General features: G+C 41.8%; 1 protein-coding gene across 12 annotated transcripts in view; it reads left to right on the forward strand.

Moving 5' to 3' along the window:
* P2RY6 (pyrimidinergic receptor P2Y6) overlaps positions 1–13,437 on the forward strand; it is a 576,187-nt gene that overhangs the window by 368,870 nt on the left and 193,880 nt on the right. The gene's annotated exons all lie outside the window — the stretch shown is intronic.

Raw genomic sequence — 13,437 nt, forward strand, 5'->3', positions numbered from 1 at the left:
TATGTTTTTAATTGTCTTTTTTTATCTTGTGTATTTACACATTTCTCCCTTTACCCATGTCACTTCGTCTAAGATACAGAATGTATTCATGGTGCTTAGATTCTCTTCCTGCTTTGTTTCTTCCATCTCTGAGTTGAAGACTACCATTCTAGAAATATAGCAAAACCACATTCCAACATAAAGAGTAGATAATTCCCTTTGTTACAATGCTCGATCTGTCCCTATCCAAAAAAAAAATGCCTGACAAGCTGCCTTCTTCAAGGATATTTGTATATTTGCAAGAAAAAAATTATCACTTTTTTGTTCAGGTTTATGTTGATGTGTAGATGTGTAATAAAGTAAAGGACCACAAAATGTAATGCAAGTGCCAACTCACTTTCTTTTAAATAGCTAGTTCTGCACATACCTGATTGTTTTCTTCTTATGTATTTGTATTATGGCAGTATATGCCATAAATATTTTCTTATGCATGTCCATACCTTTCTAGGTTATATTTGTGTAAGTTACACAGCCTCCTGTACACTGTCAGTGGATAAAGGACTGCTGCCACTTATCAGTGATGCTCAGAGTCCACCTATGTCGTGCTCTTCACTTGCATGATTTTCTGAATTTCTACTATTTCCTTGATCGGATTTCACTTCCTGTCACATTCTTTTTCATGAATTTCTTTATTATGTCTTCCCAAAATGCTCCTCATCCAACATATTCTCATGACCTTTAATCATAAAATATATTTTGTAAGAAAATATGGTATTCTCTTGGTTCCTACCTCTAAGCTACTTTCTTCTATCAGTTATGTCATATTCTTGTTTCTCCTTTGTCCTTTAAGGACTGCACACTCAGATTTTCTTGTCTCCTAAAATAATTTGTGATTATCGTACTTATACTGTCATTGTTTTTTTTTTCTCCTGTGTGCCTCTTGTACTGTGTTAACCTGATTTGCAAGGGTCTTTGAAAGTATACACTACTGTAAATTTTCGGTTTCTTTTGCTTTCTGTGGTGGAGATGTGACCTCCATTTTAAACTGTGGTGCCCCCATGAGTATGCATGAATTGCAGTAGCCTGTTTGATATATAATGCCCTGCTAAACTCTTTCCCTTACCATAGGATATAGGAGATGTGAACTCCAATGTCCCCTTTATATTTGGACATATAATATCCTCACCTCCCACATAGCATCTTATTTCAAAAATTGAATTTCTACTGTTGCAGAATTATTATTCTATTACACTGACCATTCTTTTGTCTCTAGCTGTCCTCTCTAAAAGCCGGTCCTAATAACAGTTACTTAGTGTTACTTAACAACTCATAACTGGCTACTTTTATTATATCCTTGTTTTGAGTCCAAGCTGCTAGCTTCATTTCGGATATTTCTGTTACTAACTCATTGATATTAGCTGCCAAGTTATCTTGGAACCTGACAGCAGAACCACTACCGTGGGGTCTGAGGTAATTTGACTTTCTCCTGATTACTTATCTGCATGCTTTTAGTAATGGACAGTGATTTTTTGTAACCTATATTTATTTAATTGTATAATGACTTCTCCAACAATAATTAAATAAATAATTTTCCATGTAATTTAAAAAAGTACCAAAATGGGCTTTAATCAGGCCTATAGTGTGGTTAGTCTACCTTATAGTCTTGATTTTTATTCTAATGCCGAGTAGCCCGTAACTTGCATTAAGTGCATCACATGCTGCCACTAATTACTGAGACCTTAGGAGACTGATTCAGGTCTGGGTTAGAGAGGATCATAGGGGAGGTACTGCACCCACCAAATGAATGTATGTTTAAAAGTCTCATAATTTGTGAGTGTTTAGAGTTTTTGTATGTTTTCATTGGACTTAAGTAATGATGATGGAGATGGATCTCCATATGTCTTCTTCTTCTTCTTTCGGCTGCTCCCATTAGGGATCGCCACAGCAGATCAACTGTTTCCATTTCTTCCTGTCCTCTGCATCTTGCTCTGTCACACCAACCACCTACATGTCCTCTCTCACCACACCCATAAACCTTATCTTAGGCCTTCCTCTTTTCCTGTTACCTGGCAGTTTCATCCTTAGCATCTTTTTCCCAATATACTCTTCATCCCTCCTCAGCACATGTCCAAACCAACGTAATCTTGCCTCTCTGGCTTTGTCTCCAAACCTTCCAACCTGAGCTAACCCTCTAATATACTTATTCCTAATCCTGTCCATCCTCGTCACACCCAGTGCAAATCTTAACATCTTCAACTCTGCCACGTCAAGCTCTGACTCCTGCCTTTTTGTCAGTGCCACTGTCTCCAACCCATATAACATAGCTGGTCTCACTACCATCTTGTAGACCTTCCCTTTCACTCTTACTGGTACTCGTCTGTCACAAATCACTCCCGACACTCTTCTCCACCCACTCCATCCTGCCTGTACTCTCTTCTTCACCTTTCTTCCACACTCACCATTCCTCTGAACTGTTGATCCCAAGTATTTAAACTCATCCACCTTCACCACCTCTACTCCCTGCATCCTCACCATTCCTCTATCCTCCCTCTCATTCACACACGTATATGCTGTCTTAGTCCTGCTGACCTTTATTCCTCTTCTCTCTAGAGCATATCTCCACCTCTCCAGGGTCTCCTCCACCTGTTCCCTACTCTCACTACAGATCACAATGTCATCTGCAAACATCATAGTCCACGGGGACTCCTGTCTGATCTCGTCTGTCAACCTGTCCATCACCATTGCAAATAAGAAAGGGCTCAGAGCTGATCCTTGATGTAATCTCACCTCCACCTTAAACTCATCCGTCACTCCCACCGCAGACCTAACCGCTGTCACACTACCCTCGTACATATCCTGTACCACTCTTGCATACTTCTCTGACACTCCTGACTTCCTCATACAGTACCACAACTCCTCTCTAGGCACCCTGTCATATGCTTTCTCTAAATCCACAAAGAGACAATACAACCCCTTCTGACCTTCTCTGTACTCCTCCATCAACAGTCTCAGAGCAAACATTGCATCTGTAGTGCTCTTTCCTGGCATGAAACCATACTGCTGATCACTAATCATCACCTCCCTTCTTAACCTAGCTTCCACTATTCTTTCCCATAACTTCATGCTGTGACTGATCAGTTTAATCCCTCTGTAGTTACTACAGCTCTGCACATCACCCTTATTCTTAAAAATCGGTACCAAAACACTTTTTCTCCATTCCTCAGGCATCCTGTCATTTTCCAAGATTTCATTAAACAATCTAGTTAAAAAGTCCACTGCCATTTCAGCTAAACACCTCCATGCTTCCACAGGTATGTCATCTGGACCAACATCTCCTTATGTCGAATGAGCTAATTACATGAGCAGATTATATTAATCTACACTGAATTTAATTCTTATAATCACAATAAAAAGTCACATGTACAGAGTCAAATGGTAGAAATTTGGAATTTTATGTGAAAACAGCTCATCTGTTTTTGCTTGGTTAAAGTTAAATGATCAAGAGCAGGGGTGTATGTGTGAATATCACTGTTTATATTGCAATAGATTAAATTTGTTTCACTTGACCATAGTCATAGAAAATAGTGTGTGTGTGTGCGTGTGTGTGTGTGTGTGTGTGTGTGTGTGTGTGTGTGTGTGTGTGTGTGTGTGTGTGGTGTGAGAGCCCACCTGTATGTGAAACCAGATGGAATACATTATTGTAGTAATTAGAATTCAATAAATCATTAGCATTCTACCCAATCCGAAGGTTGGTATTCTGTTGGAAGGCATGATGTGTTTAAGCAATAACCCGCGCCTGGGTGTGGTTAATGCTGGATTTACCCATGGTTGGTGTGGTTTGATCACGGGGGCGAATGTAGTTTGTTTTAGGTAGAAAGTCTTTGTTGAAATAAAGCTGAATGTATTATTTTGCAGTGTTTCATGAAATAAAAATAACTAGTTCTGCACAATTCACGTTTTTGTCTCTCTGATTTATCATTTTATTATTATAATTGCAAAGCATACTGACAGTGATTTTCCATCCATTAACATCTTCCAGCTTTAAAATGTTCAGTGGATTCAGTTTACAGCTAACTTGTACAGATTATTTTCTCATGTGGCAGCCGTACATTACATTTTCACCTTTGTAACAGAATATCCATATATAAGGTACAGACAATTTTACTTAGAAAATGTCACCAAATTGCTTTAGTAAAGACTCTTGCATTAGTTAGGGTCATAGATTCAAAGGTTCATAGAAGGTTACTAGGTTAATGGTCCTAGGGCCCTTACAAACCTAGCCATATTTATCCTGAGTTGCCCCAGTTGTTGGTGGCTAGACGAATGAACTTCACACAAGTTAGGGTCTATGGTAGTTAATAATGACTTCCTCTGTCCAGGAGGGACATGGGTGCCACCCCAGGAGTGAATTTGTAGTCACCCATCCATTGATCGAGGTTGCATTTGAAGAGGGTCAGGGAGGGCCTCTGTTTCACATGACTTGGAAGCTTATTCTAGAGAAGTGGCAGTCTCTGGGAGATGTTGTCTACCTCTCCAGCGTAACTTGTTCATGTCAGAGACTAGGTTAATATCCTTGGAGTGAGTGATCCTTGTGCAGTTTGATGTACGAATGAGTAGCATTTCCATCAGGGCCGGGGTCAGAGACTGCCCTGCGAGCCAGGCATAGATCACCCCTTAGCAACCTGTAGGAGACAGAATACAGTGACAGGGCTTTCAGTATTTCCACGTAAGACTCGTTTAGTATACCCTGCAATTTCTTGGTAAGAAAACTCTGTGGCTTCTCCAGCTGTTGCAGTTTTCTGGTGAGGTACATGCAAAAGGGAGCAATGTACTCAGTTATTGGTTGGATGAGGGCCGAGCATAATTGAATTGTAACATCCTTAGATCTAGATGCAATGCCTTTACTTGTAAGATGTGCCACATAGAAGGGTTTCCTTACTACTGTGGGTACATGATGGTCAAAGTTCAGGTTGCTATCAACCTGAGTACCCAGATCACGTGCCACTAGGTCTACATTTAAGGGATGCTGTCTATAATGTAATTAGCGGGGATGTTAGCTTTCCCAAAGGGAATAATAATGCATTTTTTAGCATTTAACTTTAGTCCATGGCTTTAGCACCAGACATTTCTCTGCATTAACCCTGTCTGCAGTATATTAACATTGATGAGGGACTCAATGATTGCTCCCAGTTTGCAATTGTCAGCGAATCTGGTCATCCGCAGGCCATCTAAGTTTGCCTGGACTTCTGAGGTATACATTCCAAACAGTAAGGGGCCCAGCACAGAACTCTGTGGTATGCCACTTGTGACTCGTCTTTTGCTAGAGGTGAAGTCACCCACTTTGACAGTATGTGTCTTGATGAGCCAGTGGGCTATACATTTGGTAATGTAGGGGTTATGTCCAACTGGGAGAGTTTCTGTATAATACCTGAATGGAGGATTGTGCCAGATGCCTTGGCTAGGTCAAGATAGGAGCCTTGGGGACTTTCTCGAAAAAGTAAACCATGTCTAGCAGGCATGATCTACCTTTAATGAATCTGAACTGTGTTGGTCCAGAGTTTGAAGATTAGTTATGTCCTTGTTAATAAGATCCATAATGATTCTTCCCATGGCTTTGCAGATTAGGTTAGTCAAGCTTATGGGCCTGTAATTCCCAGGGTCAGTTGATGGTCCCCCTTTGTGCAGAGGGATGTTGTTGTCCACCATTCTGCCAGAACATAGCCAGTTTGCAGGTTGTAGTTAAACAGGAATCCAAGTGGGTCTGCTAGGTCATGTTTGAAGTTGCTTAAAAGCCAACTTGGAATGTTTAGGATCTCTAAATAGGCCTAAATGACCAATCCAAAGTGTAGAGTACCAAACTGGATTCTGATTGGCTTGCTTTCAGTTTGGATATATGACTTCTTTTCAGGCTGTGGAATATAATACATGTTGCAAATCACATCATACCGAAAGTAAAAGTTGTATATGTTTCTCAAGAAAAGTGACTCAAAGTTGTGGTCACCACAAATCTCTTTACATAACATGGCAATATGGCTGAGGCAAGTTTAACACTGAACTGCATGTAAAAACTCATGTATGATGCCATATACTTCAAAAAAAAAAAAAAAAAAAAAAAAAAAAATATATATATATATATATATATATATATATATATATATAAAACTAATTTTTGTGAAAGTGTAATTGAGAGCTGTGAGTGCATGGTTGAGTTTTGTTTCCCGCAAATAGGTACCAAATGCTGACTTGTTTTATTTATAATACTGTTTTCATTTACAATTTTATTGTAAATTTGTGGAGCTTTTCTCCCTGGGCTTCTGCTGAAAAAGGGCTATCAGCTCAGCCAGACAAACCTAGCCAACAAATGTAAAATAAAATAAATAAATACTTGAATAGTCATTTCACTGTCATAACCTGTCAAATTGTTTTGTATTCATTTTCTGTTGTGAAGAATGTATTCGCTTTCTTCAGATTGTGGATGTACAGCGTTGGCACATTACATCAGAAATAAAAATAAGATATAATTCTCATTAAAACTGACCCTTCGGTTACTGGAAAAAATCCACAACACCCAAAAATCCCACTACAGACAAGCGCAAACCCCTCCTGTCAAATTCAGCAGTGATTTGATTGTCAGTCCTTAAGAATGTAATGGCAGGCCAAGGTGGAAATGTCTGTGGTTAATTGCTGCCTGTTACTTTGATGATTTTCATTGCAAACATTCAGTGCTGTGGTTGGTTTACCACAGTGTGCTGAATATTGAGAGAGCGGGCAGTGCACTTTTTTGAAGGATCTTTCCCCTTTTTTTCTACTGTTGTGTGACCATGCAGTTGGTATACAGAAATTAAGTGGGATGGGGGCAGAGCACACCCCAACACACACACACACATACACACACACACACACACACACACACACACACACACACACACACACACACACACACACACACACACAGGGAGCTTGCCTCCACAAAAATAATTTTTTTTTCATTCTTTTTACTTGACAGTTTTTAACATTTCAGAAAGCTATCATTTGAGGTAATATGTTTAGAAGCAACATAAGTTAACCATCTTACATGTGGTGTATACATTGGTATCTAGGTACAAATCCCTGAAACGTTTATTAAGACTTATCTAAGGATGACTAAGATATCAGGTGCGCAATATAATTTCAGTGTGTCAGTCTGACGTGGCAGTTTACTTAATTTCCATTAGAGGTGAGCTTGTGTCTTCTCTTGAGGGTTGAAGTATGTGTCAAGCATTTGTACTGAGGAGGCATTACATCAGAAGCAAGCATCATGTATAATTTGAAGAGATGTGAAATGGTAATTGAGACATTGTCTCATACTGTGGCATGTAATGCAGAGATGTTCTTCGTGTTTCACTGTTGCAGTCCTAACAATTAGGCTGTCCGGCTCCCGGTAGCCCTCAGTCGGCCTGAATACCAGAGTCCTCGGTATATGATGTTGGCTGCCGTCAGCTGTAAACCTGACGTCAGAACGTCAGGAATAAAGGGAGGCAGCCAACGCCATTTCCTCAGTCTTTCTTGCCACGGAGCCCGAAGCAGATGCAATTCGCACTAGTGACAGTTTGCCATTTACCTTCTTTTTGCATTCCAACTACTAAGTTGAAGATGCCCTCAGATATGTACCCCGTTGGGGACCCTCTTTTCTTGCTTTAACGAATGTCAGATAAAGTTAATAACTGTCTTGCCTGTGGAAAACAGATTCCGCACCGTGAATTTCATTCCTATTGTATAACTTGTTTGGGCCCTGAACACAACATCCCTAATTGTCATCTCTGTGCTTCCTTCAGTCCGCGTATAATACGCCGTAGAGCTAAAATTTTGTATAAGCATTTCGGAGTCTGGCCTAAGTTCGTCGGTATGGTGTCTTCCGGTCTCCCGACTTCAGATGTACCTAGGAAACGTAAGGACAAAGACCACGACAGGCCTAGGGTTAAATCTGCTGATGATGCACCGATGGAATTGGTCGTTAGCCCAGCGGTAGTCAGTGAGGCGCTTTCGCAGGCCCTGCACTCTGCAGATTTTCAGCCGCAGGCCTCTGCCGAGACCTTTTCGGAGTCCTCCATGCCGCAGGCTGCTATTTCGTCTTCAGACCCTCCACCTGTCGCCGCTTGAGATGGGTCCGGAGCCGCTATGCAGGCACCGGCTTCTGACGCCTCTTCTCTTTGACATGAGACCAGAGCCAGACTGACTACCTTAATTCAGACTTCTGCAGTTGCTAGGCCTCCCGAGTCCCGCTGGTTTACCAGCAAACCCTCCAGCCGCAAATCTACTCATAAGCAGACATCGGCCTCCCCTCCTTTGCCTCAGTCCCAGTTGGTAAAGATGGGTAGTGATTTTCTTTCCCTTATTAGGGGCTCTCACCCCCCTCTTCTTCCAAGAGGGCTAGGTAATTGTCTCCTGATGTTTTGTCTGTCTCAGACTCTGAGGTTTCCAGTACCTCTGCTGATGAAGAAGGAAACTCTCAACTTTTCTCTGGCTTTGAGGATTCAGATGCTGAAGACTGTATCTCTTCTGCCTCCCCTCCAGAAGATTTTTTCATTTGGGGATAATTTGAATACTCTTAGGGAGCATTTTAAATGGTAAAGTCAGGATTTTCCTCAGTTAAAGAAAAGAATCAGGGAATTTGTGGATTTGCCACAGCATAAGCCTTTGGCTTTACCTCCAGTTTTGGAATTTGTGGATGATGTTTTCATGGAAAATTTTTTAGCTCCTAATTCTGTTCCTCCTGCCCCCAGAAAACCTGATAGGTCTTATAGGGTTCCTGAATCTTATCAATTCCTTTTCAAAAGTCCTACTGCTGATCCTGAGATTATTTCTCAAGGCCCAAGGGTGTTAAAGCAACTATTACTAAAAACCCTGTACCTTCAGATAAGGAATCTAGGGCCTTGGACAGGTGGGTTAAAAAAGTCTACACCTCTGCAACTCTTGCCATTAGATCTGTGAATTGTCTTTTTCACATGCTTAAGTATCAGCAACATACTTTGGAGGCTGTTAAGGCTAAACTTGGGGATGTCCCCACCCTGTCGAAGAACAAAGACTTACAGGATTTACTAACTTCTGCCACTCTTGTCACTAAGCATTCCCTACATTGTGGTTTTGACACCTTGGAGGCTTCCTGCAGAGCAGCAGCCACTGGTTCTGTTATTAGAAGGCATGCTTGGCTTAGGGAGCAGCTTTTTTCTGAATCTGTTAAATTGCTGGATGTGCCTTTGCACAAAGACACACTTTTGGCAGTAAGGCTGAAGAGGTACTGAAGAAGTTGGAGGATAAGGCGAAATCTATGCAAGCTGTTAAGGATTTCCTTCAGGTTTAGCCTCCTCGGTTTAGTAGGCATTACCCTTCCAAGAATTGGTCTTTTCCTGATCCCAGCAAGCAAGGTCGTTCTAGGCCTAGGCATTTCCGATCTTCCAGAGGGCAGGCTTCTGCCCCTCAAAAGGCTAAACAAGGGCATCCTTCTTCCAAATCAGGGAGTTCTAAGCCGGCTTCCCAAAGCAAGCATTCTCAATGACTCCGGCCTTCTTGTGCCTACCTCCGCGGACCCAGGGTTTCCTCTGGGTGGAAGGTTAGCCAGGTTCGTAGAAGTATGGTCTACCATCACAGACAACAAATGGGTGCTGAGTATAGTAAACCAAGGTTACAAGTTTTACTTTCACACCTTCCCTGTTCTACAAGGGTACCCAGACATACCCAAAACTCACAGGACAGAGGTGGGAAACCAAATTTCTTCTCTACTGACTCTGGGAGCTATAGAGCCAGTTCCTGCAAATCAGGCAGGCATAGGTTTTTATTCAAGGCTTTTTCTGGTGCCCAAAAAAGGGGGAACCTGGTGCCCTATTCTGGATTTGACTATTCTAAACACTCTTCTGGTGATTCCCAAATTTAGGATGCTCACTCTTCAGCAGTTACTGCCAATGCTGGGCAAGGATTCACGGCTGGTAACCTTGGATCTCAAAGAGGCTTATCTGCACATCCCAGTAAGGGAAATTTGCAGGCAGTTCCTTTGTTTCAGGGCTGGAAAGCAACACTTCCAATTCTCTGCACTGCCCTTTGGCTTATCTATTGCTCCCAGAGTTTTCATGAAGTGCCTGGCACCAGTCATTGCTTTTTGCAGGGAGAGAAACTTTCAGATTTATCCATACCTGGACGACTGTCTCATTCAAGCAAATTCCCCAGAACAACAACAAAAGGATTTGGACTTCGTGAAAAACATTCTCACCTCTTTGGGTTACACTCTCAATGAAAAGAAGTCAAAATTGGGTCGTACAAGGGAAATTGTTTTCCTGGGATCGAGTCTGAATACAGCCACCCAGACAGTATTCCTCCCTCAAGGGAAACAAGAAGATCTTGCGACTTACTTCAAGAACTTGGCAAGCATGACCCAGCTCTCTGCAAAGCAATTCCTGAAAGCTCTGGGGTTCATGGCTTCATGTATTCTGATGATCTCATATGCAAGGTTGCGTATGAGAAAATTTCAGTGGTACCTCAAGAACCTTTGGTGTCAGCACACGCAGGACTTAGACTTGATTCTTCCTCTGATTCGCTGTCTACAACTGGAGTTTCTCTGGTGGGAGACAGCCTGTTCCCAGAACAAGGGGCTGCCTTTTCGCCCACCTCCTGCCAGACACTCTCACCACAGACGCCTCAGATTATGCATGGGGAGCACATCTGGAGGGCAGGTTCATACAGAGGACTTGGAACACTCAACAGCTCCATCTGCACATAAACTTAAAGGAATTGCTGGCAGTGCAGCAGGCATTGCTGGCTTTCAAGGACCTACTCTACCCTGGGACTCTTTTGAGCAGAACAGACAATACCACAGTCATGTGGTACATCAACAAGCAGGGGGGAACTCACTCTTACCCGAACTCACTCTTACCCCCTGTGCAGACAAAGCATGAGACTATGGTCCATAGCAGCTTCCATGGGCATACATCTAATAGCCCAGTTTCTTCCAGGGACGCTAAACTCCTTGGCAGACCAATTGAGCCGACAAGTTCTGGATCCTCACGAGTGGCAACTCAACAAGATCATCTTCCATTGCATCACTCAGCATTGGGGCACTCCACAAGTGGATCTTTTCTCCTCTCCAGCCAATCATCTCCTTCCAACCTTCTGCACCAGGGAGTATCACAACAAAGCTTGGAGAGTGGATGCTTTGTCCTTCCAATGGACACAACTCTCGATTTATGCCTTCCCTCCTGTGCCTCTTCTTCCCAGAGTGCTGCTAAAGAAAAGGGACGAAAAACCAATGGCTATTCTCATAGCAATAGACTGGACCAGGCAGCATTGGTATCCACTTCTTCGCAGACTTTCCCAGGCTCAGCTTTGGCATCTTCCCCTGATACCAGATCATTTGGTTCAGGAGGGAAGAAAGTTTCTTCATCCTCATTTACAAAATCTGCATTTAACAGCCTGGCTAATAATTTAAACTTTTCCAAACAGGTGGTTGAAGTTCTTCATGAGGCCAGGAGGCCTAGCACCAGGACGTCTTATGCAGATAAATGGAAAAGATTTTGCTCTTGGATGGAGGCTAAAGGGGAAGGCTCTTCATCCCTCTCTTTCCCTCATTCTTGATTATCTAGCAGGCTTGCTTAATGGTGGACTTTCTTTTTCTTCAGTCAAGATTCATGCTTCCGCAATTTCTGCTCATTGTTCTTTTGAACAACCCATTTTCTCACCCCCTGATGAGGCAGTTTATCAGGGGAGCTTGCAATCTTAGACCTCCCAGAAGAGCTCCTACTCCTGCTTGGGATCTTAATTTTGTCCTGGAGAAACTTGCTCTGCCTCCTTTTGAACCAGCTGCCTCTGCAGATTTAAAGTTTATCTCCTGGAAGACTGCTTTTCTCTTGGCTATTACTTCAGCCAGAAGGGTTTCTGAGCTGCAAGCCTTAATGGCAGTGGAATATTTCATTATTTTTCATACAGATCGGGTTTCTCTGAGAACTAATTCCTCCTTTATGCCCAAGGTGGTTTCTAGTTTGACTCAACCAGGCTATTCACCTGCCTGGCTTCTTCAATAATCCACAGAATAAGGAGGAGAGGATTCTGCACTCTCTTGATGTTCATAGACAGCTGAGATTTTATTTAGACAGGACTAAACCCTTTCAGAAGTCTGATCAGTTGTTGATTAGTTTTGCTCCTGGGTCTCAAGGTAAAGCTTTTTCTAAGCAAACCATTTCCAGATGGATTGCTAATTGTATTCATTTTTGTTACCTACAGCATGGAAAGATTCTTCCTCAGACAATTAAGACCGATTCTACTAGAGCAGCCTCTACCTCTACAGCTTTTTTGAGAGGTGTGCCTACTAAGGATATTCTAGAAGAAGCTACTCGGTCTTCTGTCCATACTTTCACAAAGCATTACAATCTACCTTTGTTTTCTAAATCCAGGGCTGGTTTTGCTACTGCTGTTTGGCAGAGCCTCCTTACCAACCCTTAAACTGTGGTTATTCCTCCTCCCTTTGTTTTTTCCTGGGCTTTGGGAATCAACCCAATTGTTAGGACTGCAACAGTGAAACATGAAGAACATAATACAGTTGTGTACACTTACAATAAATGTAGATGTTCAAGTGTATTCACTGTTGCAGTCCTGGTTTCCCACCCTCCATTCCCCCTTTCTTCCTGAGGTACAGACTAAGTCTTAAATTTTTTGGATGGTATGTTATCAGGATGTTTCCTTCCTGGTATAGCCTTCTTTTGGGGGCTCTTGACAGTTAAGGCAAGAAAAACTGAGGAAATGGCGAAGGCTTTTCTGACATCAGGTTAAATACCGAGGACTCTGGTATTCGGGCCGACTAAGGGCTAGCGGGAGCCAGATAACCCATTTGTTAGGACTGCAACAGTGAATACAGTCGAACATCTACATTTATGGTAAGTGTACACAACTGTACTTTTTACAGACATGTCCTAAATACAGTTTGACATATTGCATTATGCTCGGTTTGTATTAGCAGTGAAAATGTGCCTTTTTTTAGTGTCAAGAATGCAATATTAATCCATAATATACCTATAAATACTTATTGCTACACCAGATATTAATGCATACATATTTTTCCAGAATAATGACCTCTTGAATCATAAGAGATAGCTGCCACAATCAAATTGCGCCATACTGATCATATAAATATTGCCAAATCATTTCAGCACAGAACTGCATTGAAGTCCATAAGTAAATCATGGCGGTCTGAGGTTCACTGGGTACTTGTGTTTCCAAGCACAATTCCTTAAAGGTCTTGCTAGGAACTGTTAAAAGCTGATTAATATCTTTATTCATGTATATAGGTACTGAATAGAGGCTTTTTTAGATTGTTTTCAGTGGCAACCTCTTAAATTGTATTGTACTTTAGTTTCCTTTGGATTGACTGTATGTCTTCTTGATGGGTGATTAATATGAAACGCATATAAAATATGTCATTATTACTTCACAATATGA

Source organism: Protopterus annectens, chromosome 5.part0 (genome assembly GCF_019279795.1).
Source record: "Protopterus annectens isolate FY-2018-M chromosome 5.part0, PAN1.0, whole genome shotgun sequence".
Lineage (NCBI taxonomy): Eukaryota > Metazoa > Chordata > Ceratodontiformes > Protopteridae > Protopterus > Protopterus annectens.